Source organism: Bombina bombina, chromosome 3 (assembly GCF_027579735.1).
Source record: "Bombina bombina isolate aBomBom1 chromosome 3, aBomBom1.pri, whole genome shotgun sequence".
Taxonomy (NCBI): Eukaryota; Metazoa; Chordata; class Amphibia; order Anura; family Bombinatoridae; genus Bombina; species Bombina bombina.
The window spans coordinates 233,230,233-233,257,888 of record NC_069501.1 but is presented as its reverse complement, the minus strand read 5'-3'; the positions used below and the strand labels follow the sequence as shown (position 1 = coordinate 233,257,888).

At 39.8% G+C, this 27,656-nt stretch overlaps 1 long non-coding RNA gene across 1 annotated transcript in view; it reads left to right on the top strand.

The window, feature by feature from the left end:
- The window catches only part of LOC128651572 (uncharacterized), a 40,828-nt gene extending 29,105 nt beyond the window's left edge, over positions 1-11,723 (top strand). Inside the window, exons 2-3 of the long non-coding RNA XR_008401125.1 lie at positions 8,394-8,482; positions 11,637-11,723. This is a non-coding gene — a long non-coding RNA (uncharacterized LOC128651572). The remainder of the gene's footprint in view (positions 1-8,393; positions 8,483-11,636) is intronic.
- The last annotated feature ends 15,933 nt before the right edge of the window (positions 11,724-27,656 follow it).

Here is a 27,656-nt window from a genome sequence, read left to right as displayed (position 1 = left end):
CGGCGATGTTGGGGACGGCAGATTAGGGGTTAATAAATGTAGGTAGGTGGCGGCGATGTTGGGGGTATCAGTTTAGGAGTTAATAAATATAATGTAGGTTGCTGTCAGGATTTACTTCCTCTGTCCCTTTAAGGATTCATCTTCCACTCTTCACCAGTGGTATTTAAGCACCTCCTCTTCCACTCATCATTGCTTGGTTAATTTTTCCTGTCTGCTAGTAAAATCCAAACTAGCTCAGAAATTCCCTTGCCTACTTGCTGTTCCTCAGCAAGCTTATACCGGAGGTCGAGTTACGTCTCACTAACGAACTTCCTAATCTCTGCCGCATCTGCTGCCTGTCGGATCTACACTGTGTGCGACGCAGCTCCTACCTTGTCTCTCCCGCATCACACGGTGTATTCGGCTGACGTCATCAGCTATTGCCGACTGCAGTAACTTCTCCACGCTACACTCTGGGATCAGGTTGTATGAGAGTGAACTGTACAAGTTTATGCTTTCTTAGGTAAATAACGCTAACTCTGTTATTAGTGGTGTTTGCTATTATAAGCCATACTACATTTTGTCAAATAGCTGTACCGCTCTCCACGCTACAATTACACATCATATGTGCTGTAACTCCTATGAATGCCCGCTAAACTCTCATCACATACAAACCAAATATATATATGTGATATAAGTTACTTGGGCAATATTAACACACACAGTTGGTCACTTAGGCGACCCAGTTACCAACTTTGTGTTACATACCCATATGTATAATATTCTATCTAACTGCTATATTCTAAATTCAGAGGCTAATCTCAAAAGTATTCTGACATATTAACCAAGCCATAAAAATGTCTTCTGAGGAAATAGCAGATCAGTTCACTAATATTTCACAGCGCATTGATAGTCTCACACAAAGTATCAGAGATTTGCAGAGTGATAATGAGACAGTAAAAACATGTCTCAGAGATTTATACAACAGTAAACCTAATTCTAATATGCAGCTGCCTGAACCACAGATCAGCCTCCCTGAGAAATTCTCAGGAAACAGAACCCAGTTCAGGGAGTTCAAAAACTCATGCCTTCTGCTTTTTGAACTTAAACCAACCACTTACAGAACAGATAGATTAAAGGTCTTGACTATTATATCGTTTCTCAGGGCTGAGCCCCGTGCATGGGCTGACACATATTATGAAACACAAGATCCAATCCTTAACTCATTAGATGATTTTTTAAAAGAGATGTCATCCCTGTATGACGATCCTTTCAAGCAAAGCTCAGCTGAAGCGTCCATTAGAGCCCTAAAACAAAATAAGCAACCTGTAGAGGACTATATAGCACAGTTCAAGATACATGCTAGGGACTCTCAATGGAATGAGCCGTCCCTCAAGAACCATTTCCGAATTGGGTTGTCAGATGACATAAAGGATGAGTTGTCTAAGTTTGGCATACCTCCTACACTGGAGGAATTATACACTTTAAGCATTACCATCGATAGACGGATCAGGGAACGCCGCCACGAGAGAACTGGCTACTCAGGTACCTTAAAAAGACCGCCACCTACCACCATGCTAAAACAACAGGATCACGAGGTCCCAATGGAGATAGGAGCGATCAAGGGACCTTTGACTCAGCAAGAAAAAAACAGAAGACGCCTTCTGGGTCTCTGTAGCTATTGCGCAGCCAGAGATCATGATGTCAAGGCATGCCCATTACTGTTAAAACAAAAGACTGGTACGTTTAGAAGAAATATATATAATCATAATGTAAAAGAAAAAACCAACACTTATTTTTTTCTACCTCTCTCGTTACAGTGGCATCGACACTCAGTCAAAACTGAAGCCTTAATCGATACCGGTGCATGTGGTAATTTTGTCGATTTAGAGTATGTGAGAGCCAATAAAATTCCAGTTGAATTAAAACCTGTTCCACTTTCTTTTAACGTTGTTGATGGTTCACCTCTCTCCTCAGGTCCTGTGAGACAACAAACGACACCTTTACTTATGGTTACTGATACAGGTCATACAGAAATCATAACATTTAATGTCATTACCTCACCTATTTTCCCTATCATTTTAGGTATGTCTTGGCTAAAGACCCACCAACCTACTCTCCATTGGAAAGATTTTTCTGTCGCTCTTAACTCCATTTATTGTACTAACAACTGTTTTTCACCACAACACATCGCAGTGCTTACAGATCCTAAACTCCCTCTATGTTATGATAATTTCAGAGATGTGTTCAGTAAGAAAGACTCATTATCATTACCTCCACACAGAGCATACGATTGCCCTATAGATCTACTCCCAGGCTCCAGTATACCATATGGCCACATATACCCCTTATCCAAACCAGAGTTAGATCATCTAAAAACTTATTTACAGGAAAATCTGGATAAGAGTTTTATTAGACCCTCCACTTCGCCAGCAGGTGCTGGTATTTTCTTTGTAAAGAATAAGGATGGATCACTCAGGCCTATCATAGACTATAGGGAACTCAATAAGAAAACAATTAAGAATAGGTACCCATTACCTTTAATCCCCGAATTAATTGAGAGGTTACGTGGTGCCCAGGTCTTCACCAAATTGGACCTAAGAGGGGCCTATAACCTCATTAGAATCCGTGCCGGTGACGAATGGCTAACAGCATTTAGAACCCGTTACGGGTTGTTTGAGTATACTGTTATGCCTTTCGGTTTGTGTAACGCACCGGCTACATTTCAAAATTTCATTAACGATATTTTCCGTGACATATTAGATGTATACATCGTGGTGTATTTAGATGATATACTCATATTCTCACAAAATCTCGAAGAACATATACAACATGTTACAACTGTCCTCACCCGCTTACGTACACATAGTTTGTATGCTAAACTTGAAAAGTGTTTGTTTCATGTTACCCAAGTATCATTCCTGGGATACCTCATCACCCCCACAGGTATTAAGATGGAAGAAACCAAGGTTTCATGCATTAAGCAATGGCCTATCCCAAAAAATAGGAAGGACATACAAAGATTTCTCGGTTTCGCCAATTTTTACCGCAAATTTATCCATAAATTCGCCTCATTGTCGAAACCTTTATCTGATTTAACAAAGTTACAAAATAAATTTGATTGGACCCCACTTACTCAACAGGCATTTGATACCTTAAAGGATCGTTTTACCACTGCACCTATCCTTCAGTTCCCTGATACTAATTCACAATTTATTTTAGAGGTCGATGCTTCTGATTTTGCCTTGGGGGCAATTCTTTCACAGAGGAAGTCTTTTACAGAACCCATACACCCTGTAGCATTTTTTTCAAGGGTATTAACAACAGCAGAACTCAATTATCCAGTAGGAGAGAAGGAGTTGCTCGCTATAAAAGCTTCTTTTGACCATTGGCGTCATCTCCTCGAGGGATCAGTTTTCCCTATCGTCATCCTGACAGATTATAAGAACTTACAATATCTCCAAACCAACAGGACTCTGTCAGCAAGGCAACTCAGATGGAGCCTCTATTTCTCACGCTTCCAATACATCATAACATACAGGCCGGGATCCAAGAATGGCAAAGCTGATGCCCTTTCACGTCTATATCAACGACCAGACATTGATAATACTCCTTCTACCATCATTCCAAAGGAGAATGTATTGGCTTCTCTCACAACTATACCTGTAGATCTCAGGACTTCACAAGCTAATGACTCTTCTAAACCAACCACATCCCTCTATCTGGCTCCTGATGGTTTGTATTATCACAACCAATTACTATATATACCTACAGATCTCAGAACCCGCTTCCTTGAAACAGTACATGATTCTCCACTAGCTGGACATCTTGGGTTCCATAAGACGTATTCAATTCTCAAACGATCTTACTGGTGGCCCTCCATGGGTTCCTATGTAAGAAATTACATCTCCAAATGTGACATTTGTTCCAGTTCCAAACCTTCCCATTTGAAACCCGTGGGTCTACTACAACCTTATCCAGTTCCAAATATCCCTTGGACTGATGTAAGTCTCGACTTCATAGTAGATCTCCCCAAATCATCGTCTCATACATGTATCATGGTCGTAGTTGATATGTTCTCTAAAATGGCACATTTCATTCCGACCCCATCTGTACCCACTGCATTGACTACAGCTCAGTTATTCATCAGAGAGATAATCCGACTACATGGCATACCTACCAGTGTACTCTCCGACAGGGGTACACAGTTTACCTCAAGATTTTGGAAAGAACTCTGTATTGCTTTACGTATAGACCGAAAATTAACTACCTCATATCACCCCCAATGTAATGGGCAAACGGAAAGAACCAACCAGTGGTTGGAACAATATCTCAGGTGTTATTGTTCACAACAACAAGAGTCTTGGTGCACTTTCTTACCTCTCGCAGAGTTCACGTACAATAACACCCCCAATGCTTCTACTAAGTATAGTCCATTTTACATTAATAACGGATTGCATCCCAGAAGTCATATGCTACCCAGAGTTGAATCGGCCTGCCCCTTAGTGAACGACACTATTAATGACATTTCGAAAGCTTTTACGATCATAAAAGACAACATAAAGCATGCCCAGGCATCTCACAAGAGACAGTACGATCTCCGCCATCGACAACAGCCCACCTATCGCATTGGACAAATGGTTTGGTTATCTACAAAAAACCTCAAGCTTCATGTTCCATCAAAGAAACTTGCTAGACTTTTTGTTGGTCCATTTCAGATATTGGCCATGCCCAATCCTGTCACGGTCACTTTGAAATTACCGGACTCCTATAGAATCCACCCGACTTTTCATGTGTCACTCATCAAGCCTTGTGATTCTTCTACCAGCTCCACGTCTGATGTTCTTGCCTCTTACGACCTATTAGATGATCCAGAGTATGAGGTGCAGAGCATAGTTGACTCTCGTATGAGGAATGGACGACTTGAATATTTGGTTCACTGGCAGGGTTATGATGCCTCTGAAGATTCTTGGGAGCCTGCGACTAATGTCATGGCTCCACGTCTGGTCTCCATGTTCCATCGTCGTAACCCAGATAGACCAGTGCCATGAAACCTTGCAGTGGTTTCCTTGGGGGGGGGCTCTGTCAGGATTTACTTCCTCTGTCCCTTTAAGGATTCATCTTCCACTCTTCACCAGTGGTATTTAAGCACCTCCTCTTCCACTCATCATTGCTTGGTTAATTTTTCCTGTCTGCTAGTAAAATCCAAACTAGCTCAGAAATTCCCTTGCCTACTTGCTGTTCCTCAGCAAGCTTATACCGGAGGTCGAGTTACGTCTCACTAACGAACTTCCTAATCTCTGCCGCATCTGCTGCCTGTCACATCTACACTGTGTGCGACGCAGCTCCTACCTTGTCTCTCCCGCATCACACGGTGTATTCGGCTGACGTCATCAGCTATTGCCGACTGCAGTAACTTCTCCACGCTACACTCTGGGATCAGGTTGTATGAGAGTGAACTGTACAAGTTTATGCTTTCTTAGGTAAATAACGCTAACTCTGTTATTAGTGGTGTTTGCTATTATAAGCCATACTACATTTTGTCAAATAGCTGTACCGCTCTCCACGCTACAATTACACATCATATGTGCTGTAACTCCTATGAATGCCCGCTAAACTCTCATCACATACAAACCAAATATATATATGTGATATAAGTTACTTGGGCAATATTAACACACACAGTTGGTCACTTAGGCGACCCAGTTACCAACTTTGTGTTACATACCCATATGTATAATATTCTATCTAACTGCTATATTCTAAATTTAGAGGCTAATCTCAAAAGTATTCTGACAGTTGCGGCGATGTTAGGGGCGGCAGATTAGGGGTTAATAAGCATAATGTAGATGGCGGCGATGTTAGGGGTAGCAGATTAGGGGTTAATAATATTTAACTAGTGTTTGCGAGGCAGGAGTGCGGCGGTTTAGGGGTTAATATGTTTATTTAGTGGCGGCGATGTCCGTAGCGGCAGATTAGGGGTTAAAATTGTATTATAGTGTTTGCGATGTGGGAGGGCCTCAGTTTAGGGGTTAATAGGTAGTTTATGGGTGTTAGTGTACTTTTTAGCACTTTAGTTATGAGTTTTATGCTACGGCGTTGTAGTGAAAAACTCATAACTACTGACTTTATAATGCGTTACGGATCTTGGAGGTATAGGGTGTACCGCTCACTTTTTGGTCTCCCAGGAGTGTTGGTTTGCGGTAAGGCCAAAAAAGTGTGTGGGGCCCCTAAACCTGCAAGACTTGTAATACCAGCGGTAGTGAAAAAGCAGCGTTAGAGGGGGCGGAGCCAGCAGCAAGAGCAACAAGACACACATCAAGGAGGCTCCTGATCTTATTTTAAGTTTTCCTCTTAAAAAAAACTGACAGTTTCATATTAAGCTATCACTGGGCATCTAAGGGGTTCATGTAATACACCCGGTTGAAACGGATAAAGCGCCTGGGTCTGTAGTAATTTAATTGGCCGCCATTTCTTCTAACTATGGAAGGAGATCTCTACGCCACAGTACTGACCCTATTCGCTAGCTATGAGCTGAAGATCCTTAACAGATTTGACGGTCTATTGACCAAGATTGAAGCCGGACGCAAACAAGAGAGGCATACTCTGATTGAAGGGGAGAGAGAGATGGCTGCTGATCTGAGGCCCGGAGCAGTACAACTGAAAGCTGAGGACTTGTCCACCGCACCCGTTCTCTCTGAGAAGCAGCTATTATGGAACGGAACCATGGGAGGTCCCGGTGAAGGTTGTGGATCATTGACCCCGCCGTGCAGCTACTTAACGACCCCTGTGAATAACGCCTGTGTCTCTGGAGAGCTCCCCACCAGTGGCTGCGGATGGGTGAGAGTTGCTGACATCTGCCCCTGTGAGGGGTTGTTGACTGCTGCCGCTGGCTCAGTTGCGGCTGGGAAGGCGGCCCTCTTCCTTAAGTATGGCCCTGCTGCCACGTGTGAATTGTTGTCGGCCGCCTGTCAATACATTGCCCCAGGGATTTGCATAGACTGGGATATCACGGTATACTGCTCAAAGACTATGCTCAAAGTCGGTACCTCTCGCATGGTGATCTTGCGAAATGAAAATTCTCAGCTCCCTAATACCAGCATGAGAACCGGAGTGGGGTGATAGCATTCAGACAGCAGCGGACTCTGGATGCCCAGGATCACAAAACCACCTGGCCTATTATATATACTAATTCAGTATAGATCTTAGACTCATTAAATAACATTATAACAGCTGGGTTTATGAATTCTACGTTTATGAAGATCAATATCTGATAATGTGTAGAGTTAAGCCTGAACCCTCCATGTTTCTAATATGTCTAGAACTAAAGATGATTTCCTTGTGGTTAGTTGCCTATTTATGTTGCCACTATTACTGTTTTTACTAATATCTTCTAACGCATTACTGATTGTTGCTGCCCTTTAGTATCCCATTTCCTATAGGAAGCTAATTGTTTTAAATGTATGGGTTATCTTTTTTCACATCATTATTAAAGTTTGTATACATGCTTACTGGTTGGTGGGTGTACCTGTGCTATGCAATGATGTTTTGAGTGCTTCACCACTTTTCTGTTAGGCCCAGACAAAATATAAATGTATGACAGAGGGAGATGCTTATAATCTCACAGTTTCAACTTAAGACAGGCCCCACTGCGCATAGCTGTGAGTCTAATCTAGCTAGTACCCTTGTGTGCAGTTTTAGCCTAGGTTTAGCCATCAATTCCCCTGCACAGTTTTTAGCTTAGATGGGTTCACTTTGCTCCCATGCCAACTGGATAGGCAGACTATATAGCCTGAACTTGTTATTGCCTGACTCATTCTACTGAGACAATTAGGAACCATATTGATATAACTTATATTTTCCCCTCTCCCTTACTGTGGGTAAATATATCATCGTTTGCATGAGGACCTGTTGTCTGATACCATGTTGAGGGCTCGCTACCTATCAGTAGATTCAACTACTCTTTCGATAGTTTAAGCTTGTTGGTAGGTTATTATTTGCTCAATGTTGAAAAATACCCACTATATGCAACAAGTTTCCCCAACATTTATATAGCCTGAATACTGAATAGTAAGGCCCTAAGTATGAATGACTATGCGAATTGCTGTACTATAAACTATACTGTTGGCTCTAGTAGGGGTGGTAACCATGTACTCAAGAAAATGCATGCTCCGATACCTTATAGACCTCACGCTTCTTACATTACTAGACTAGTTTGTCATTCCGCTGCATATCCTAAACTATAAGCCTGCCAGAAATTTCTATGTACCAGTAGCTGCATTTGTACTATCGTCTTGGATTACTTATTACCAACAATGCAGTGCTTTATTTCCAGTGATAAGGTTGCAATGTCATGTTTAGGTTATACTCATTCCTATAGTTAATAACATACATCGCTCTCTCATCATCCCTAGGATGGTTTCATTCTCAGGTTTTGTAAAGAAGCAGTGAATGGGCATACTACCTTTGGCTTACACCCCGCCCCCCCCACCACTCTTATGCGGTAAGGGATGAGCATCTTCTCCTCCGCATTTGATTTGTCCTCCTATAAGTGTAAATAGGCTCTCCGGACCTATTATGGTTATAATTAATGTGACTAATGTTATGTATTTTGTTGCTTACAGATTCTATATAATATTTATGCGATGTTCAATTAAGATTAGATTAAGCTTGTAATCCACATAATTTCTATTTAACGACGAGGACTCTTTAGAGTCTCGTGACATGTCTTCAGATAAGCCCTAATTATCAGATCCCATGAGTGGGTCTCTATGCTATAGAAGACGCTAGAGTCCTTAATCATTAAAATAAGAGGCAATGATGAAGGGTAACACTTTGTCTGGGTTAACGTCTTTGTCAATGTTATTTTATTGCTTGTGACTATAGACCTGTACTTTTCCTCTTGAGATGTTATCCTTCATATTGTAACTGTTGTACGTGTTGCTTGCCTCAATAAAAATAAAAATTAAAAAAATTTTTATTAACGCTGCTTTTTCAGCTTACCGCAAAACTCGTTATCTAGCCGAAAGTTTTTCTAGAATACCCAGGTTGTAAAAATTCTGCACCGCATATGGTTTTACTGACATGATAATTTAGTCACTGTCTACTTTTGGAAGTACTCACATTCATATGGGCTGCAGTTTTCTCCACTGTCTTTATTTTCATTCACGTGCAACCTGCATTTTCACATTATTTGCAAGATATAACATTAAAGGGACATAATACTCATATGCTAAATCACTTGAAACTGATGCAGTTTAACTGTAAAAAGCTGACAGGAAAATATCACCTGAGCATCTCTATGTAAAAAAGGAAGATATTTTACCTCACAATCTCCTCAGCTCAGCAGAGTAAGTTCTGTGTAAAAAGTTTTACTTTGCTGCTGTCCAGCTGCAGGTAAAAAAAAAAAAAAAAATGAAGAAATGAACAGCAGCCAATCAGCATCATCAGTGCTGAGGTCATGAACTCTTTTACTGTGATCTCATGAGATTTCACTTAACTCTCATGAGATTTCATTGTAAACTTCCTTACACTGAATAGGGAAATAACATGAGAGTGCACGAGGCTCAATCCTTCGGCTGTCCCGGGACAGACATACTGATTTGCTGCTTAGAAGTGCTTTACAATGGGATGTGGCTACAGAGAAATTTTTGAGTTAAAATATCTTTCTTTTTTACATAGAGATGTTCAGGTGATATTTTCTAGTCAGCTTTTTACAGCTATACTGCATCACTTTCAAGTGTTTAAACATTTGGGTATTATGGCCCTTTAAGGAACAACTTGTTTATTATACCTTAACCTTATATATATACCTTAACATAAGTCTTTTCACGCAATTGTTTGCATTATGCTACTGTTATACACTTGCAGTATTTGAAAATGGGTGTGGGTAAAAGCCGGATATTGCCAGATCCTGCCAGATCTATGCCTAATTTAGACAAATACACACAAATGTAAGTCTTTTCTGCACAAACATATCCAGACACTTCTGAATCCATCAATATTTCCCTCAAAAACATTTGGGTCCTTTCAGAACCAACACTTTTTTACAGAAAAACAGCCGGATCCATGCCAAATTTAGAAAAATACACACAAATTTAAGTGTTTTCCACACAAACACATCCAGACACTTCTGGATCCATCAATTTTTTTATGCAAAAACATTTGGGTCCTTTCAGAACCAACACTTTTTTCAGAAAAAAGTTGGATCCTACCAGATCCATGCCTAATTTAGACAGATACACACAAATTTCAGGGTGTTCCACACAAACACATCCAGACACTTCTGGATCCATCATTATTTTACTCAAAAACATTTGGGTCCTTTCAGAACCAACACTTTTTTTACAGAAAAACAGCCGGATCCATGCCTAATTTAGACAGATACACACAAATTTCAGGGTGTTCCACACAAACACATCCAGACACTTCTGGATCCATCATTATTTTGCTCAAAAACATTTGGGTCCTTTCAGAAACACTTTTTTTACAGACAAACAGCCGAATCCTCCCGGATCCATGCCAAATTTAGACAAATACACATAAATGTAAGTGTTTTCCACACAAACACATCCAGACACTTCTGGATCCATCAATATTTTACACAAAAACGTTTGGGTCCTTTCAGAACCAACACTTTTTTTCAGAAAAACAGCCGGATCCTGCCGGATCCATGCATAATTTAGACAGATACACACAAATTTAATTTTTTCCACACAAACACACCCAGATACTTCTGTATCCAACAACATTTTACTCAAAAACACTTGGGTCCTTTCAGAACCAACACTTTTTTACAGAAAAATAACCGGATCCTGCTAGATCCATGCCTAATTTCGACAGATACACACACATTTAAGTGTTTTCCATACAAACACATCCAGACACTTCTGGATCCATCAATATTTTACTCAAAAACGTTTGGGTCCTTTCAGAACCAACACTTTTTTCAGAAAAACAGCCGGATCCTGCCAGATCCATGCATAATTTAGACAGATACACACAAATGTAATTTTTTTCCACACAAACACACCCAGGCACTTCTGTATCCAACAACGTTTTACTCACAAACATTTGGGTCCTTTCAGAACCAACATTTTTTTCAGGAAAACAGCGGATCCTGCCAGATCCATGCCTAATTTCGAGATACACACACATTTAAGTGTTTTCCACACAAACACATCCAGATACTTCTGGATCCATCAATATTTTAAAAAAACCCATCTGGGACCTTTAAGAACCAACACTTTTTTTTACACAAAAACAGCCAGATCCTGCCATATCCATGTCTAATTTAGACAGATATACACAAATGTAAGTGTTTTCCACACAAATAATAAAAAATATAAAAAGTCGCGCCTAGACGCGAATGAGTGAAAATACACACAAAGCTAGTCCAGTGACTAGCAAAAACAAACGCAGTGTGAGACTGTTTGTCCACAGTCTGCCAAGGTAGATTTTTTGTACAGTTCTAACCCCGGGGTGGTTGTATTTTCCCCCCTCACACTGCGTTTGTTTTTGTTAGTCACTGGACTAACTTTGTGTGTATTTTCACTCATTCGCGTCTAGGCGCGACTTGTTACAAAATAAATATATATTTTTACTTGCAATACACCCTCGCCTGTGCTCCTCGTACTCTTTTCAGTATTTGCTTTCAGAGGCCAGCTCCTGAGTGAGCACAGGTGTCGGGTGTCTACAAGTTCCTGACCGCTAAGCTTGCTCACTGTCAGGGACGCTGACGAGAGGAGGAGCTACACACCGCACCGATAGTGGAGGCTGTTTGGGAACAACACAAAACCTCATCACGGACGGAGACATTAGCTACACGGTGGAGAGTGGTATGCATAGACTGCTCCAGGTGGATGTCTCATGAAGAAGTAAAATAGGAGGTACGTGGTTTTTTGTCCTGAACATTGTACAGTTTGAATACTGCTTTACACCTCTGGGGAGATAACCTAAAAGAAACGGTGGGATAGTAGCAATATTTGTCCTGTCAGGGAAGGATAACTTATGGGACAGTACTCCTCTGAGCTAGTACACGTAGCCAAATACGGAGTGTATGCGAGCTGCATGAAAAGTAAATTAATTACTACAGTGTGTTTAAGCAGCTCTGTGGAGCACTCCGTGTCATAGGTTACTCCTCCTACAAACATTTCCTTACTTTTGTTCAGTAATAAAAAATATAAACCTTGCAAAAGAAATTATCTATATAATTCTCATATAAGGGAATACTCAAATATATATTCAGACAAAAAGCATAAAATGTCTTAGCCTCTGTATTTTTAAGCATAGGAATGGATAATTAGAAATATGAAAAGCAATGACTAATAGTAATATTTTAGACAAATGCTACAAATAGATGTATACATATTTGACAATTTTTCCCTTTGTGTTACAGGAAAACAACACAAAGGGAAAACAGACATGTGGATATTTTCTATTTTAACATAAAAATTGATAAAACTATAATTTTTATTTCAGATCTACATTTGGTATTGTCATGCATTCAAATATCAATTAGAAATATGAAATACATTGCATGCCTATTGAGATACAATAAAATACCAGGATGCTGAATGCTATTTTAGATGGATTTTGAGATAATAATTAGCTGTATAATTTTTTATTGATATAATTATTAAAATATGCTTATGTCTGATATTGAAGTGATCAGAGGAATTAGCACTATATGATCTTATGAATATTAAACACATAGGCCTAGATTTAGAGTTTTGTCGGTAACGAACCGAGTAGCTAACGCTGGCTTTTTTCTGGCCGCACCTTTTAAATACCTCTGGTATTGAGAGTTCACAGAATGGCTGCGTTAGGCTCCAAAAAGGGAGCGTACAGGCATATTTAACGCCACTGCAACTCTCAATACCAGAGTTGCTTACGGACGCGGCCAGCTTCAAAAACGTGCTCGTGCACGATTCCCCCATAGAAAACAATGGGGCTGTTTGAGCTGAAAAAAAACCTAACACCTGCAAAAAAGCCGCGTTCAGCTCCTAACGCAGCCCCATTGTTTGCTATGGGGAAACACTTCCTACGTCTGCACCTAACACTCTAACATATACCCCGAGTCTAAACACCCCTAACCTTACACTTATTAACCCCTAATCTGCCGCCCCCGCTATCGCTGACCCCTGCATATTATTATTAACCCCTAATCTGCTGCTCCGTAAACCGCCGCTACTTACATTATCCCTATGTACCCCTAATCTGCTGCCCTAACATTGCCGACCCCTATATTATATTTATTAACCCCTAATCTGCCCCCCACAACGTCGCCTCCACCTGCCTACACTTATTAACCCCTAATCTGCCGAGCGGACCGCACCGCTATTATAATAAAGTTATTAACCCCTAATCCGCCTCACTAACCCTATAATAAATAGTATTAACCCCTAATCTACCCTCCCTAACATCGCCGACACCTAACTTCAAACATTAACCCCTAATCTGCCGACTGGAGCTCACCGCTATTCTAATAAATGTATTAACCCCTAAAGCTAAGTCTAACCCTAACACTAACACCCCCCTAAGTTAAATATAATTTAAATCTAACGAAATTAATTAACTCTTATTAAATAAATTATTCCTATTTAAAGCTAAATACTTACCTGTAAAATAAATCCTAATATAGCTACAATATAAATTATAATTATATTATAGCTATTTTAGGATTTATATTTATTTTACAGGTAACTTTGTATTTATTTTAACCAGGTACAATAGCTATTAAATAGTTAAGAACTATTTAATAGCTAAAATAGTTAAAATAATTACAAATTTACCTGTAAAATAAATCCTAACCTAAGTTACAATTAAACCTAACACTACACTATCAATAAATTAATTAAATACAATACCTACAATTATCTACAATTAAACCTAACACTACACTATCAATAAATGAATTAAATACAATATCTACAAATAAATACAATTAAATAAACTAACTAAAGTACAAAAAATAAAAAAGAACTAAGTTACAAAAAATAAAAAAATATTTACAAACATTAGAAAAATATTACAACAATTTTAAACTAATTACACCTACTCTAAGCCCCCTAATAAAATAACAAAGCCCCCCAAAATAAAAAAATGCCCTACCCTATTCTAAATTACAAAAGTTCAAAGCTCTTTTACCTTACCAGCCCTTAAAAGGGCCCTTTGCGGGGCATGCCCCAAGAAATTCAGCTCTTTTGCCTGTAAAAAAACACATACAATACCCCCCCCAACATTACAACCCACCACCCACATACCCCTAATCTAACCCAAACCCCCCTTAAATAAACCTAACACTAAGCCCCTGAAGATCTTCCTACCTTATCTTCACCTCACCGGGTATCACCGATCGATCCTGGCTCCAAAATCTTCATCCAACCCAAGCGGGGGCTAGACATCCATCATCCGGCGGCTGAAGAGGTCCAGAAGAGGCTCCAAAATCTTCATCCTATCCGGGAAGAAGAGGCGATCCAGACCGGCAACCATCTTCTTCCAAGCGGCATCTTCTATCTTCATCCGATGAGGACCGGCTCCATCGTGAAGACCTCCAGCGCGGACCCATCTTCTTCCGACGACGTCCAACTGAAGAATGACGGTTCCTTTAAGGGACGTCATCCAAGATGGCGTCCCTCGAATTCCGATTGGCTGATAGGATTCTATCTAGGAAAATTCTGATTGGCTGATGGAATCAGCCAATCAGAATCAAGTTCAATCCGATTGGCTGATCCGATCAGCCAATCAGATTGAGCTCGCATTCTATTGGCTGTTCCGATCAGCCAATAGAATGCGAGTCGGCAGATTAGGGGTTAATAATTGAAGTTAGGTGTCGGCGATGTTAGGGAGGGCAGATTAGGGGTTAATACTATTTATTATAGGGTTATTGAGGCGGGAGTGAGGCGGATTAGGGGTTAATAACTTTATTATAGTAGCGGTGCGGTCCGCTCAGCAGATTAGGGGTTAATAAGTGTAGGCAGGTGGAGGCGACGTTGAGGGGGGCAGATTAGGGGTTAATAAATATAATATAGGGGTCGGCGGTGTTAGGGGCAGCAGATTAGGGGTACATAAGTATAACGTAGGTGGCGGTCGGCAGATTAGGGGTTAATTATTGTAGGTAGCTGGCGGCGACGTTGTGGGGGGCAGGTTAGGGGTTAATAAATATAATATAAGGGTTGGCGGTGTTAGGGGCAGCAGATTAGGGGTACATAAGGATAACGTAGGTGGCGGTCGGCAGATTACGGGTTAAAAAAATTTAATCGAGTGGGGGCGATGTGGGGGGACCTCGGTTTAGGGGTACATAGGTAGTTTATGGGTGTTAGTGTACTTTAGAGCACAGTAGTTAAGAGCTTTATGAACCGGCGTTAGCCCAGAAAGCTCTTAACTACTGACTTTTTTCTGCGGCTGGAGTTTTGTCGTTAGAATTCTAACGCTCACTTCAGCCACGACTCTAAATACCGGAGTTAGAAAGATCCCATTGAAAAGATAGGATACGCAATTGACGTAAGGGGATCTGCGGTATGGAAAAGTCGCGGCTGAAAAGTGAGCGTTAGACCCTTTCCTGACTGACTCCAAATACCGGTGGTAGCCTAAAACCAGCGTTAGGAGCCTCTAACGCTGGTTTTCCCGGCTACCGCCAAACTCTAAATCTAGGCCTTAGTTTATTAATATCAAATTATAGTGTACATATTAAAAATATAAAATCTGTTAATCTTTTGTTAGCAGTATAAAATGAAACTGTTTGTCTGTCTGCTGCCCCCAATGGTCAAGATCCAGTATTACAGCCAGAAGGCCTTTGGCTGTTAAAAATTTAATTTCCCAGGGCCAATCCGATAAGACCTCCCAGGTATCCAATGAGAAGGGACAAGCTAGAAGGGCCAATCCGAGACAAGCTTCTGTTGTGCATTTCCAATTTCACCAATGAGGGTACTTAACAAAAAAGGGGTGGGGTGATATCAGATGATTTAAACCCCAAGCATAGAGAGAGAAGGGGGCTAACTCTTGCTAACTCAGGCTAACTTGAGCTAACTTGAGCTAACTTTTGCTAAACTTTGGCTGGTGAACTGTTTGCTGAAACCCTGGACGGATAACTGCTGCAGTTATTATAAGCAAATAGCTACTTTTTATTCTCCACATGCAAACTACTCTATTTTTGGTATTCTGAGGTAAAATTGGACCTGTTGAGAAATATTGGTTGCTAATTACAGGTAAATGTCTAAAACAAAATATATGCATAGTCACTGCAGTTAAATTACAACTGATAGATTTAAAGAGCATATTTATATTTTAGAATTATATTCATAGTCCTGAATAGTTTTAAGCTTGCCTTTTTGTATGCAAAATATTTAAAACAAACATCCATTGTTGCTGTAGGTAGTAGACTTAAAGGAATAAATTGTATTTTAACCTTGTATTTCATAGCCTGTGTATTTGAAACTAATCCTTAGTGCTAAGTAATTTATCTTTGCAAATATAGATATATATCTTAGAATTTGTCTCAGCTTAGATAAATTGGCATAGAATTTGGTTGTTGGCACAAATAATATATACAATTTCTGATGTTTTAAATTGGAATGATATAGGATAAATTGTGGCTAAATAGCTGATTGTATTGCTTGAATGTTAGTAGCTAATATCTTGGAATCTCTGTGTGTTGATTGAATGAAATTCAATTGTGAATAAAGTTAGTTATAAAGTTACAATTTGGTTTGCTTTGTAAAGAATATTGCAATAGTTTAAACCCTGTATAGTTTGACTCATGTTCTGGTTTCTACAAATGTATTTCAATGTGTCTATAAATATTAACTAATAAAAAGAATTCAGGAATGTATATTAATTTTATTGTCTTGGTATGTGCATTTTTATTGGGGGTATATTTTAAAGAATAATTATTAAATAAATTGTGTTATAACCCAGCCATATACTGACAAGAGGAAGTGGTGAAACGAGATCAGGGATGCCGTTAATGCAGTGGGGGTCTATAACAGGGATGTGAAGTCTATCCAGGACTGCAGAGCTGAACTAAAAAGAAAGCTCACAAGGGAGAGGGAATACCTAGAAGGGACTGGTGGCGGTCCGGAAATCATCTTTGAATATTCCCGTTGGAAGGAAATGCTGCGTCCCAACATCTCCGAAGTGGCCATAGTCGGTATTGGAGGATTTGATAGCGGGAACTTGCCCCTCTGATCTGCCGATAAGCTCATTTACTTACATCCACCTCATAACCCATTCACAGGAAAAAAATATTTAAGTATATGACTAAAGCAATTACACTTTTTTTATACATAATTATGTAAACGCATTCACAATTACCTTGCGAAAGTTGCATTTCAAGAAAGCTATCACATTAGTATCTAGGCTACAGATTAGGTGTGCATTTAAACTGATTTAAGACAAACGCAAAAAGACATTCAGATTAACCATATAGATATCAGAAAGACGGGTTTGCAAATGCTGAAATCATATTCATTGCTTTTGATTACAATAGAATTACCAAGGCAGCCTCATTAATACACTTTCAAATAGAACATTTACATCTTGATTTGGAACTGTGCTAATATCTTGATTTCTTTATTTTTACAATATACAGAGTCTGGGCCCAGGGAGGAGGCAGCACAGCACCCACAGGCTTCTTCTTCACCCAGGCATGAGAATAGTGCAGATGACTCGCCATCTCGGGGAAACATGGAAGACATCCCTGTACCACCATCCCCTGAAGAAGCTCCCACTGCAGAAGAGATCCCTGAAAAAGCCCCTGTTGCAGAAGAGATCCCTGCAGCAGCCCCTCATCCACCAGCAGCCCCTCGTGCACCAGCAGCCCCTCGTGCACCAGCAGCCCGCCGAACGCCAGCAGCCCGCCGTGCAGCAGCTCCTCAGGAGAACATACCCCCAGAGATAGCAGAGGTGCAGATCTTGTCTGATTTCCTTGAGGAGATGCGTGCCTCCCGGAGGGAACAGCCGGAAAGCAGAGTATACCTGACGGGAGTACTGAATGATATTCGCGAAGACCAAAGAGAGATTTTGAATACTCTTAAGGATATGTTGCAGGTCCTCTGGGAGGCGCAAAATGCACCATCTGCTCCTGGGACATCTGCTCCTGGGACATCTGTTCCTGGGATATCTGATCCTGGGCCTCCTCCATCTGATCCTGGGCCTCCTCCATCTGATCCTCTGCCTCAATCTCCTCCTCAGCCTGGTGATCCCTTAACCACTCACAGTACTCCTCCTCCCCCTCTTCCCCAAACATCTCCTATGAAAACTTGTCGGAGGGGGCAGTTGTCCCCCCAGAGCCTCAGTCTTGTGGGAAGAGGAGAAGGAAGAGGAAGTAATTTTGTATATATTTTTATTTATTTAATGTGTAAAGTATAGGTATGTGATGATGTGGTCTTCTTACACTTCTGGAGCACACCCTGTATTTAATAGGCTTCTATGGGACTGGGTCCATGGAGGCCGATTGTTTGCAGAGTGTGTTTTACAAGTGTGTGGAGACCACATCATCACATGCTGTCCTTGTTGATTACATTGGTTGGTTTTTGCGATGTGATGTCCAAACTGTTCTCCTATTCTCAAACAAAATGACCATTACAATTATACATGATGACATATCACTGTTTTTAAGCTAACAACACAGCTTAAAGGGACAGTCATAACATGATTTATTGTTGGTTACAAAAAAAACACTTTATTACTCATTATCAAGCTTGGAATAACAAGACTGTTATAGAAATGCACATTTTACTTCTGTGATTAATGTATCTATGCCTCTGCAAAATGACCCCTTATTTCAGTTCTTTTGACAGACTTGCATTTCAGCCAATCAGTGATCCATCCAGGTTAACTATACTGCATGAAATCAATGTTTTCGATATGAAACACATTAACTAATACCCTCTAGTGGTCAAAATGTATTCAGATTAGATGCACTCTTTAAGGTCTAAGAAATGAGCAGGTGAACCTCCTAGGTTTAGCTGTCAACTAAGAACACCAAGAGAACAAAGATAAATTGGGGATAAAAGTTTAAGATAAATATGATCAAAATTGCATTTATTAATATTTAAATCATTAATGTTTTGCTTGACTTGAATGTCCCTTTAAATAATTACATATGCTAACATATACTAATTCTTAGGGCTTGTAGGTATATCTACACGTACTTGTTAAAACTTTAAAATATTTCAATAGGATTCTAAGCATAAATGCCATATTTCTCTAGACGTGTTAAATAAAGTCTATTTGATAAAATCTACATTATAGTGTTTGAATTATTTAAGAAAGACATTTCATTTGAAGGAATCTGGTTTCATGTCCTTTTAAGAGTTACATTAAAAATACATGCTCAAAATACTATGGCCTAGATTTGGAGTTCGGCGGTAAAAGGGCTGTTAACGCCACGCGTGTTTATGTCTAACGCACGGCATTGTTTGACTCCGGTATTTAGAGTTAAAATAAGACCATCTAACGATGCTCCTAACGCGTGTATGTCACACGCGTAATACTGCCCGCGTAAGACAGTCTCCCATAGAGATCAATGGGAAAGGCAAAAATTTGCTTTTTTCACCTAACACTCGATCTCGCGAGAATACGTACAGCTCGGTCATATGACGCATACCACATCATGCACAACAATAACACGCCGCAAATGTCACAACAACAATCAATCAACAAAGCACACAAGCATTACACATTCACAAGCGGGGGATGTTTTAATAAAATTTTATACGGGGAATACGCATATACTTTAAGATGCGGAAAATCGCTAAATAACAACAAGGATTAAAAATGATATACATACACTAGAAAAAAGATCGTATTCAATATCACTATATATTATGACAAACATACATATACAACACTTCACAAAGAACACACCATCGCAAAATCACATTTAAAAAGAATACTATTGGACAATGTTAGAGAAAACGACCACTATGACATCATCGCATTCTACACATTCCACAAATACCAACTCAAAATGAGCATGCGCAAATTCACACACCTAATACACATTGCACTAATATTAATTGCTAATAAAGCACACCTGAACACTATTTACAACGCAAATAGGTACATCATTAAACATTTACACAGGGTATATAAGCACCACACAAGCATGGCTTCTTTGACTGTGTTGCTGTTGGGTCTTTGGAGATTGGAGGTTTAAGAATAGAGAGTTTGAGAATTTTTGAGAGTTAGTGTTAGCGTGAGAGAGTCAGTTGGTAGTGTTAGCGTGAGAGAGTGAGTGAGTTAGTGGTAGTTAGTGGGAGTGGGAGAGAGTCTGTTAGTGGGAGCGTGAGTGAGTTAGTGGGAGTTATTAGTGAGAGTTGTTAGTGGGAGCGTCAGTTAGTGGTAGTTATTGAGCGTTAGTGGGAGTGTTTGTTAGTGAGAATTAGAAGTAGTGTGAGTTAGCGAGCGAGTGATTTTTCTGTACACTTAACACATTTACACGCAAACACATTCAATACATACATACACTTATCAATAACACTACATACACTCCATACCCCCTACCCCCTCATACTACACTCCATACCCCATTCCTTGTAGTCCCATTCCCTTTCATCCCATTTACTCTTATCCCATACCCCATACCCATCCCATACCCATCCCCTAGTTACATTTAGTTTACATATCCTCCTTTTAGTCTTATTCTTTTCGTTTATTTAAATACTCCTTACCCTCTTTGTTTTTTACATCCCTCTCACACTTTAAGCACCTTTTTTGTCTTTTTTGTTCTTTATTTTGACCCCCTTTAATTTCATCACACTCACTTTTTGTTTGATTATTTGGGGTTTAGTTTAGGGAAGAGATGGAGGCCAGGCAGGGGACAGGTAGAGGGGGGAGTAGAGGGAGGGGGAGAAGAACAGAGCAGGAAGGGGGGCAGGAAGCGGGGGTGGAAGCGGTGGGTGGACCCAGCCACTTGGTTCAAGATGACCAAGTGGCTGGGCCCAGTGGCGGTCAGAGTAGGGCTTCACAGTCCGGGAAACAGAGGGCATCATCACAGGGGAAGGCCAAGGCGACTAGGGAGGCGAGGTTTTCGATGGAGGAGAAGGAGGCCCTCGTAGAGGCCTATATGGCCAGGCATAGGATGCTGCAGCACCAAAAGACCACCCCGACTGACAGGAGGAGGCTCTGGAACGAGATCAGGAATGCAGTCAATGCAGTGGGTGGCCGGAACCGCGATATGGATTCTATCAAACATCGGTACCGGGACTGTAAACTTGAACTGAAAAAAAAGTTAAGCCTGGAGGCCCGACATGCCGCAGGGACCGGTGGCGGCCCTGCCATTGAAATGGAGTACTGCCGATGGGAGGAAATGTTGCGGCCCAGCATCTCCGAGGTGGAAGTAGTCGGTATCGGAGGAATCGATACCGGGAACCTGCCACTCTCATCTGACGGTAAGCTTATTGAACAATAATTTCACATACAAATGTATTTCAAGGGACACTATACGCAAACATTTACTTTCATGATTGAGGTAGCGAATACAATTTGACAAAACATTCAAATGTACTTATATTACCTAATTTGATTCATTCTTGAGATATATTTTAATGAAGAAATAGCCATGCACACGGTGAAACAATCACAGGAGGCAGCTATATTCAGCTAACAATCAGCATCTTATAAGCATATTTAGATATGCTTTTCATCAAAGAATATCCAGAGAATTAAGCGAATTAGATAAGAAAAGTACATTCGAAAGTTGATACAAAATGTATGCTTCTAAATCATGAAAGATAAAACATTGGGTTTCATGTGTTAAGGATCAGATTAATGCTATAACGTTGTTTACACGCATTCTATTACTTTGCGGTTACATCAGTATCTAGGCTATAGGTTAGGTGTGCATTTAAACAGACTGAAAAAAAAAGCAAAAACATTCACATTGACCACAGATATCACAAACACGGTTTAGAAAAAGCGGAAATCGTATTGATTGTTTGTTAGATTTCAAAGTGGATTAATGATTCTGCATTTGTAATTGTATCGTAAGCTAAGTCATTTAAACCTTTATTTGCAAATATGCTAATATATACATTTATTTTTTTATTTTTTATTTTTATATACAGAGTCTGGGGACGAGGCAGCACAGCCTCCTGCATCTCCCCGGGATGAGAGTGGTGGTGAGGAATTTCCACTTCGGAGGGAAGAGGCCCCCCGTGACGAACAGCGCACGGGAGATGATCAAGAGGCCCCGGAAGCACAGGAGGAACCCGCGGAACCCGAGGTCCCTCAAAGACCCGCACTCCGCCGTGCACGGGCACCCCGCCGTGCACGGGTTCAACATGCACAACAAGAGGAAATAGCGGAGGTGCGGGTTCTACTGGAGTACATAGACCAGATGCGTACCTCCCGGATAGAAAATATAGAAGGACGACACAGAATACTTGATGGCCAAAATCAGATTATTCAAGGACAAAATGAAATCATCAACATACTGAATCGAATAGAAGAAGGCCAAACAAGAATATTTCAGCTTCATCAAGAAATGTTCACTTTTTTCCGGGAGGCGCATGCTGGTCTACCTCCTGTTGCTGTGCCTCTTGTTGCTGGGCCTCTTGCTGCTGGGCCATCTCCTCCTGCCGGCCCATCTCATCCTCCTCAGCCATCTACTCCTCCTCCTCAGCCATCTACTCCTCCTCCTCCTCAGCCATCTACTCATCCTCCTCAGCCATCTTCTCCTCCTCATCCATCTTCTCCTCCCCAGCCATCTACTCCTCACCTTGGTCATCCCAGTACTCTTCCTTCCACTCCTCCCACAACAGCTCCAAGGAGGACTCTTCGGAGTCGGCAGTTGCCTCTCCCAGAGCCTCAGCCCCGTGGGAAGAGGGGAAGGAAGAGGAAGTAAGTATTTTTTTCATCTTCACTGCTTTTTTTAATTTAATGTGTAATGGATAGGTATGTGATGATGTGGTTTTCATACACTTGTGGACCACACTCTGTATATAATCGACTTCTATGGGACCGGGTCCATGGAGGCAGATTGTTTGCAGAGTGTGGGTTATAAGTGTGTGAAAACCACATCATCACATACCTATCCTTGTTCATGATATTGATTGGTTTCTGTGATGTGATGTCCAAACTGTTTCCCGAATCGCTAACTAAATTACCATAACAATTTTCCATGATGGCATATTACTGTTTGAATGCCAATAACACAGCTTAAAGGGACAGTCAGAAAATTATTGATTACAAAGAAAACACTGTATTACGCATTATAAAGTTGGAAACAACAAAACATGGAGAAATACATGTGTGACTTATGTGCTTACCCTTGTATCTATGACTATGAAAAATGACCACTTATTTGTTGTTCTGACATAACAACATTTTAGATATCAATGATCAATACATGGTCAATAATATGCTGTATGAGCACAAAGTTTTACATATACAAATGCTATCTAAATGCCCTCTAGTGCTCAAATTGTATAATGATTACAAGCACTCTTCAAGATCGAAGAAATGAGCACACCAACCTCATAAGTTTAGATAGCAAATTTAAATAAACCCAGACAAATGTTCAATTGTTGAGAAACATTTGATATCCTTGATATTACAGAATTGACTTTTAGAATAATGACAAACATTATATATTTTCTAAACTGTCCCTTTAACAACAATACATATGCTAACACATATTTTAAGCTTGTTGGTATATCTACATGTACTTTGTCAAATAAAAAAAATTTGAAATCACATTTATATTGACGTGTTAAATAAAGTCTATTTTCTTTAAGAGACATTATTGTGTTAATATTTTATTGTAAAGACATTTTTATTTAACAATGAATATGGTTTAAAGTCCTTTTAGGAGTGGGGGGGGGGGTGAAAAAATGCTAACAATAATATATTTGAAGATTAAACTATGTGGATCTCATACATGATACAAAAAACAACATTTGCATTCAAGGGACAGTATCCTATATTTTTAACATAACTGTATGTAATAGACACTACTACAAACAACAAGATTAACATATACTGATATCAATATTAAAAAGCTTCAAACACTTGAAAATAAAATAGGGTTAGCTATATTGAAAATATAGACGAAACCCCCATTACAACCGTAAAACAACACAATACCCCATCATTAACATATGAAAAGACCCTTTACACAAACTGGAGAAAGCTGGAGAATGTACTCACATGAAACTCAGAGGCTTTGCGAGGAGTAAGAAAATTACTTACATTTTCTTAGAACAGAAGAAAAAATAAACGTATTGGTTAAACAATGGACTATCTAACTAGAGACAAAATCCAAGCTTTTGATTTATAATGTGAGTGTCTAATGAACCTTTAATAAAATATACAACGAAATTACATTTAGAAGAAGTCGGCATCATATATTTAGCATATGATAAAGATAAATGCATATTGATTACTTTATTCAAACACAATAGCGCTTATTTATTAATTAGATATATTCAACATTAAACACAACATTAATTTTTTCAGAAAAAGGAACATATTGTTGACAAACATATTAAACATGGACTGTAGAGATTTGCACTTGCCTAGAAATATCCTATGCATGAAAACATTTTTCTTTCGTTCGTTGATTCAACCAGACATACAGCAAAAGAGAATGTGGTGGTCTTTATCAGCTACGAGTCAACAATGTAACATGATGCAAATAATACATATTCGCAAGCTTTTTAAAATTGGATGCAGTCACAAACGTTTTTAACGTGCACAAATATTGCGGGACTACGTAATCCAATCAGACGTTTTTTTACCTTTACATGTGCCGTCTTAACATGGCGCTTCCTTGATCACGTAAGAACGCCATCCAATGAAAGGCACATTATTGATCACGTAAGAACGCCCAAAAAAAAAGGCGCATCCTTGATCGCGTCAAAACGCAATCCAATAAAAGGCATATTCCTGATCACGTAAGAACGTCAGTCAATACAAGGAATCATTGGACAGCCTGGCAGGTGACGTCTTAAGCAACATGGCGCATCCGAGATCGCTGAAAAACCGCAGACAATACAAGGACTCAGTGACAGCTTGGCATATCACTAAGAAACGTATTTATATTTTAGGAACTAGTATGTGTGTAGATTGCTATCTAGGAATGACAACAAATCCTGAATCATCTTTTCGGACTTGACTGTCCCTTGAACTATAGCTATGGTGTATATCTTTAACATTTAAAAGATACACATGAGAAATACATATGCCATTGATGTTTTAAGATATGTTTGGATTGTTGTTGAATAACAATAGTTATACATGTATTGATTAAACGTGTCATTTATTCAGGTTTAATTATTGTCAGCCTACCTATAGCCATATATGGGAGGAGATGTATTTTGTTAACATATTAGTTAACTAATATTCATCATCTAAATTATTTGCATTACACACAGAGATTTATTTGGTTACACTTTTACACTAATATAGATTTGAAAATGAAATACAGGTGCTGTCAACATTACAATAAGATTGTTTATTAATAAAATTATATGTCTTTGTTCTTGTAAAAAGGACAAAAACGCTTTACAAATGGAAATACATTCATTAACAATTGTGATCAACATAACTTAAAGGGACATTATTTTGTTTTTAAAAAGAGCATACACATAGTCAATACTATTTCAATAAAATGAAGACTTTACAGGGATTATATCATTTTATCAATACTCAGATCATTTGGTAAAGGTGCATCAATTCATGCAGACTTTCTAAATACACACATGGATCTGAACATTTAAATATACATATATACACAAATACCAATCTATATATACATATATAAAGAAATTACTCTGCTAATCATAATCAGGCAATGATAGAGCTAAGAGAAAATAATATAAAGACAAATAATAAGATTACATTGGAGATGTTAATCTTAAAGTCATTTACTATTGTCTTACATATATGATTTCAGTATAACAAATATATTTGGTAGGTCCCTTTAAGGATCAACAACATAAACTAGAGCTTTCAAAAAATAACAGGAAGAATGAGGACAATTATTTGTGAAATAAAATGTATTTTATTAGTATGTAAGAAAACATACACAACGTTTATAAATAATCTTGTAAAAATAAGGAATATATGAGCCATATGACAAGGTAACACAGTGCATCACAGTCCATGAAGAGAGTTGCCAAGGGCCAGCATAGCCCCATTGGAGACATATGACAAGGTAACACAGTGCATCACAGTCCATGAAGAGAGTTGCCAAGGGCCAGCATAGCCCCATTGGAGACATATGACAAGGTAACACAGTGCATCACAGTCCATGAAGAGAGTTGCCAAGGGCCAGCATAGCCCCATTGGAGACATATGACAAGGTAACACAGTGCATCACAGTCCATGAAGAGAGTTGCCCAGGGCCAGCATAGCCCCATTGGAGACATATGACAAGGTAACACAGTGCATCAAAGTCCATGAAGAGAGTTGCCAAGGGCCAGCATAGCCCCATTGGAGACATATGACAAGGTAACACAGTGCATCAAAGTCCATGAAGAGAGTTGCCAAGGGCCAGCATAGCCCCATTGGAGACATATGACAAGGTAACACAGTGCATCACAGTCCATGAAGAGAGTTGCCAAGGGCCAGCATAGCCCCATTGGAGACATATGACAAGGTAACACAGTGCATCACAGTCCATGAAGAGAGTTGCCAAGGGCCAGCATAGCCCCATTGGAGACATATGACAAGGTAACACAGTGCATCACAGTCCATGAAGAGAGTTACCAAGGGCCAGCATAGCCCCATTGGAGACATATGACAAGGTAACACAGTGCATCAAAGTCCATGAAGAGAGTTGCCAAGGGCCAGCATAGCCCCATTGGAGACATATGACAAGGTAACACAGTGCATCAAAGTCCATGAAGAGAGTTGCCAAGGGCCAGCATAGCCCCATTGGAGACATATGACAAGGTAACACAGTGCATCACAGTCCATGAAGAGAGTTGCCAAGGGCCAGCATAGCCCCATTGGAGACATATGACAAGGTAACACAGTGCATCACAGTCCATGAAGAGAGTTGCCAAGGGCCAGCATAGCCCCATTGGAGACATATGACAAGGTAACACAGTGCATCACAGTCCATGAAGAGAGTTGCCAAGGGCCAGCATAGCCCCATTGGAGACATATGACAAGGTAAAAGAGTGCAACAGGCACAACAATAAACAGAAAAAAAGGCCAAATGGCAACACTAACAATAAAATTTCAACATGTGGACGGAGGATTCTTATCTGCCACCATGGAGCATATCCAGATCCTCCACTTACTGGTCATCCTCTTCATTGTCCTGTGCATGTCCAGCTCCAGATTCAGGCCTTGAACGTAATCGCATAATTTCACGCAGAGTCAAGTCCTGAACCCGGAGCTGGGCCTGCATGGTGTCGTTCATCCCTCTCAGGACAGCTGCGTTCCTCAACACGGCCTGCTCTACTCTTGCTATCCCTTCTAGCATGAGCCATGCTGAGTCACAGCCTAAAATAAAATAAAATTAAATATTAAGGATAATTACACAACAGACTAAAAAACTTTAATACATAAATTCTCATCATAAAGACAAATAATTATTTACATTAATTAGTTTACATTTATTCTTTACACATGAATTAGGTTATTCAGACAGACAGAAATCATTAAAGGGACATGTTACTCAAACATGTTGTCCCCTTTAATTGGTTTTAGATGATCCACTT